The sequence below is a fragment of the Manacus vitellinus genome, unplaced genomic scaffold (assembly GCF_001715985.3).
Source record: "Manacus vitellinus isolate BGI_N305 unplaced genomic scaffold, ASM171598v3 scaffold_41_pilon, whole genome shotgun sequence".
Lineage (NCBI taxonomy): Eukaryota > Metazoa > Chordata > Aves > Passeriformes > Pipridae > Manacus > Manacus vitellinus.
In genome coordinates, this window is record NW_021940545.1 from 2174698 (window position 1) to 2180491 (window position 5794).

Here is a 5794-nt window from a genome sequence, read left to right on the forward strand (position 1 = left end):
CCGTTCCTGCATCCCTGGAAAGCTGCGGCAGCCGGCTGCGTACTCGGGCTGTAAAGATAATTAAGTTGCATTTCTGTGTGTTGTTTACTGTTCCTCTGATCCAACGGCTCCCCTGGGACTTCAGCTCAGGGTTCGTTTTTGTTTTGCAAACCTACTCGCGAGGCGCGTCCTTCAATTCTGCTCCGGGAGCAATTTTAATTTTACTATTATTAAACCATCCCAGACGCTGCCTTATTATGTGCCTCGGAGCTGAAATTCCTGAAGGGGCGGGGGAACACCGCTCACATCTGGGCTTGTTCTGCAGATGTTTGCTCCGCTCTAGAGAGGAGCAGACATTAAAGCCCGACGTCGGAGCGATTTTGCCCCGGGATGGGTTTGCAAAGGTCGGCACGGGATGGGAATGGCTTTGGTACAAAGAGGAACCCCAAAACTTAGTTCATCCTCTGCGGGAGGCAGGTGTGAGAAGATCTTGTCTCGGCTTTTTTTTTTTTTTTTTTGGAAAGAAATTAATAATTTTTAGCCCGGAAAAAAAAAACACGAAACAATTAAAAAGAGAATACTAATTAAAAATTAAATAAAATTAACACGAAGGTTCTGCACCGGCCAAAACCCGGAATTTTGGCGATCAAACCCCGTTTTGCACTTTTTAAACTCTGATGTGGGAGCCCGAGATCCCCCCTGATGTCTGGGAGCTCCACGTGGGGCCGGCACATCTTTGGGGTGCCGGAAGGATGGGTTTTGCCGGGAGGACTCCTGGCTGCAGGGGCGCGTTGGCACGGCCGGGCTCGTGTTCGCGTGCGGGTTTGCACGCGTGTTTGCACGTGCGTGTGCCCGTGTGTGGGGGGTCATTTGCCCATGCAAATTGGCACGTGCATTTATCAGCATGTTTAAATGTGGGTTGGTGTGTGTTTGCACGTGTAGGAGCCTCTCTCCACGTGCTCCTGCCAGGTGCGTGTTTGCGCGTCGCACACATCCCGTTCCCGGCTTTTCCCCGCGCGTTTGCACATTTGCATGCACACGCTCATTTGCATATATGCAAATGCATGCGTTGCATGGCGAAATACGTCCTTTTTTATTTTTTTTTTGCCCACTAAGATCCAGCGAGGCAGGGCCGTGTGCTCTGAGTGCTCTGACCCCCGCACGCAGCTCTCCCGATTTACGCACCCTCAGTAACTTTGTTCCCATTATCCCTAACCCGCAGACTCGGGGAAGTTTAATTTCTCCTCGCTAGTAATCACCATTAAATAGAAATTGTCTTTTTCTGTGTAAACACGTCATTAGCGAGGCCGCTTTCTGCAGGGTCCAGATTTCATTTTTATTAAAATGAAACATTTTTTCGGCTCCTCACTGTGTCCGGAGATGAAGAGGATAATTTTAACCCGTTGGGTTGGCCACAGATAATTGCACCAGTGTTTGATTGGGGCGATTAGGGAAATATCCTCTTTTCATGCGGAATTTGCATTTTCCCCCCTTCCTCCTCTGGAGTGGAGTCATGTTTTCCTACCCAGCCAGTTTTAATGAGCGTTATCAATCCTAACAAATAGCTTTTCATCTTCACTTTATTGACTTGTTTTTCAGCTGGGATGGGCTGAAAAACAGGTCCAGGTGAAAACTCCGGGTGGGGAAAGGCACCGAATTTCAGCTCCTTTTCTTGAGGTTGGTGCTCAACAAGGGAAATCCTTTTTTTTTTGCCACTGGAAGCATCCCTGAAATGATGCAGGGAGGTTTTGGGTGGGGGGAAGGAGGTGGGTTTTGTGCCAGGGGTTGCAAACAATTATCAGCATCTTCCCCTGCCTGTTGTGCAAGGGGCATGTTCACCCTAAATCCTCTTTCTGCAGCATTTTTTTTGGTGGTCCTGGTGGGCTGCATCCACCTCTTCCCAGGTCCCACTGGGAAAAGACCTTTCCCCCACTAAATACCCAGGAAAATACTGAAGCTCACAAATATATAAATCATTCTATATGATGCATCTCACATCACACATATAATGTAATATAAGTGAATAACAGGCAATATATATTAGAGTAATACATAATATATATGATTCCCATCAGATCATATGTCTAACCATATAAGGGTACAATAGAAAGTAAATAATTTATTGTTCCCATATATTATAATAAGTATCATATATCAAATCAGATAAAATGGGTATAATCTGTTATTGGAATGATAACTAATATATATTACATTTATAGAAGGTATAGATGTTCTCTAATATAACATGCTATAGATGTTATTTAGTAATATATATTACAGGTTACAAAATATATTAGAATAATATATATTAGTTATCTATCTTATATCACATATCATGATATCTATATGTTATATATTGCATTTATAGAAGGTATAGATGTTTTCTAATATAACATGCTCTAGATGTTATTTAGTAATATATATATTACAGGTTACAAAATATATTAGAATAATATATAACATATAGATATCATGATATGTGATATAACATAGATAATGGCATTAGGTGATGGAGTGGCCTCCCCACTCCCCTTTGTCATAACCAGACCTTGAATTTCCAGCTGGGTTACTAAAAAAAGACGAATTTATTCTGAATATACATATGTATGTCCCGTATACTATCCAGTCACTCCCTTTGCCGTTGAAAACCAAACTTCTCCTTCCTGTGCTACCTGGAAAATCGTATTTTTAGAGGCGGGGAAGGAACGGATCCCCCCAAATCCGCCTCTCAGCGCCCCCAAAATGCAGATTCCCTGCCGGGACGGGGGTCCAGCCTCTCCCCCTGCCCCTCGCCTGCAGCTGATTTCCCTTATTTATTTAAAATCCCAGCTCGGAGGAGCGTGGCCAGAGCCGGCCGCGGCTGTTCCGATGCTGTTTGCACAAGCCCACTGGGGGCCAGCGAGGGATTGTGGGGCGGGAAAGCTGCTCTGCCAGGCTGCTTCCAACCTCTTTTTCCCAAACTGCTCCAACGAGCTTGCTTTTTGCTTGCCCTTTTTTTTTTTTTTTGCCTTTTCTTGCTTTTCTTGATTTTCCTTGTTTCTTTCTTTTTATTTTTGTTCTGCTTTTCCTCCCTTTTTCTTGCTTTTCTTTTGCTTTGCCATGCTTTTTTTTCTTTTTTCTTTTTTTTTTTTTTTGAGAGCAACCAGGCCTCTTCTCCCAGCTAGGAATTTGAAGTGAAAAATTCCCTTTTTGGGCACAGAGGCTTGTTTTTTCCCCCACTTTCTGGGGGCTTGGGGGGACATTGCTGCCAAAGGAAAGCATCACCTGGGTAAGTAAATTCCCGCGGTTGCTTCTGCGCCCGACAGAGTGTCCCACTAACATCTACAATGCCCCAAACCAGAGATTTTTCTCCTCAAAACGCAGCAGGATTGTGGCTTGGTCCTCTAGAGAAATGAAATTGTTCTGCAGAACCTGTTTTGGGAAAAAGGACAGTGGGAATAGTTATTTGTGGGAACACCGGGGTGCCACGTTGTCTCTGTCACCTGGAGTTCTGCAGCTGGGACTGGGGGGGGGGTTTCCAAAGCATCAGCCTGAACTGTGCAGGAAACTTAACCCCTCTTACAGAGATGGTTGAACTGATTCAGCACTTCCAAAGCTCCAAACACACTGGATCATGTTGGAAAAGCATCAGACAAACCCATGGGATCCCATGGCAAACCCTTCCAACCCGCACCGCTCCTCTGGTGCCGGTGCAGAGTGGTTTCCTTGCTGTTGCCAACAGATTAGTTCCAGTAACTCCATGTTCTTCTGGTGCCAGAAGCGAATTCCCCCTTCTCTTTTTCCTTTGGAAACTCAAGTTTAATGATGGGAATCTTCCTTTGTGATGAGGATTATTCCTTCCCCCTCCTAACTCATCATGCTTTTATTACCGCTTAACTTTTCTTAGGCGACCGATCCCTTTGCTCGTGATCCCAAATTTGCTCCTTATTAATAAATAAGTAAAACATTATTTTATTTGTGCCTTTTCCCTCATTGGGCTGAGCAGTTTCACTCAACACCAACTCCAAAAGTTGCTTTAAGCCTGTTTGAAACTCTCATTGCCTGATTATTATAATTTAATATTTCTTAAGCGATTTCGAACAAATAAAATTAAGTCTCAGAAGCTGGTTTTTTTTTCAGATGAAATGCAGAAATATATATTGTGTCTGTTAGCCCTGGATGCTCAGCTCCTTGCCCCGATGCCAGGAAGTATCTGTGGGGCTGATTCCGAGGCTGGATGGTGAGAGGCGGTTCCATAAGCTGGGGTTAATCCTAGTTTTTAATTTAAAAATTATCTAAATTATTAAATTGCAAGATAATTTGTATTATAAAACCATAAAATTGTTAGTAAAATAAAATTTTTTTTGTATTTTAAATTGAATTCTAAATTATAATTTTGCAATTTATAAATTTATTCCTGGTTTGGGGAATGCATCCAGCTGTGGGAAAACACCTGTAAGGACGTTAAACCTTGGTGGAATTCTTGGCGAAATTTGGGGTTTTTTGCCCCCAGACCCATCAAAACACGGATGCAAAACCTGGGATTTAAGGACTGAAATTAGTGTAAGGTTTAATTCTGGTATTTTCAAACCCCAGAGTTTATGTTCCCATGGCAACCAGTATTTTTATCCTCTTGGTTCGACGCCTTGTGAGATGGAGCCGTTGGGAAATGTCTTCCCTCCTGGGAGCCACGAAGGTGTTGGGGTCAGGTCAGAAGAAAAATAGACATAAATCCCCAGCAGCCAGTAAAAAAAAATGTGCAGGAATGTGAAGGTTGTCTCTCTCTCAACAAGCCAAAAAACCCCCCAGTTTTGGGGGTGTTTCAACCAACAGGTCACAGGTCCTTGTGCTGCTCCTCAAAACCCACCAAAAAACCCCAAAACGTGGAAAAAAGATCTCATTTTTCCTTTTCTGTATCATTTTTAGATGCTCTGATCTGGGATGAGCTTTATGGGCTGAGTTGGAACTCAAGGAACTGAAGGAAATGAGGGAAAATACCCCAAATTTTAAATGGACCAACATTATCTGAACTCCAAACAGTCTTTATCTGTGGAAAATTATTTAGATTGAGCAGCTTTTACTTGGCCAAATCTCATCACCACTTTATTACCCAACATTGTTTGCTCGATGCATATTATAATAATTCCTCAAGTTTTTTGGAGTTCAGGTCTGGTATTTGCTGTCATTTTATTTTTTTTTTCCCATTGGACATGAACCAGTTGCTGGAATTCCCTTAAAAACAGTGAAAGTGGAAAAAAATCGTGATTTTCTGACTTTTCCATGATTAGACTTTTTGGTAGGAACTGATACCTGCATGTTGTGCTGGCAGGATGAGATGGAGCAGGAGAGAGAAATGCAGATATTAAGATGAAAAGAACCTTAAAACAGTAAGATTTTGCTCCTAAACTCCAAAACGAGGGGAATTTCACCCAAAAAAGATTTCCAGGAATTTAGGCAAAATCTAAATTGGGTCAAGGTTACTGTGCTCTCTTAATATTCAAATCCTAGATATTAATTAATTTTAATACTAATTTTATTCCTGTGATGAGGGTGTTCCTAGCATCAACTGACCGTGGGTGAAAACTCCGAATTAAGGAAAAATTACAGATTATTGCGCCGTATTTTTTTCCTCTTGCCTGGCTCAAACAATGCTGTTGGCATAGAAACAGCCTTTTGTGGAAAGGTCACCTGCGAGGAGGGTGGTTGAGGTGTAATTCAAGGAGATTACAGGGGATTAGGCTCCACTTATATATATATTTTTTATAGAGAGAGGGCGCGTGGGTATCTCAGTGTCCATGTGTATATTCATGGGTGCTTGCATAGCTACATGTATATA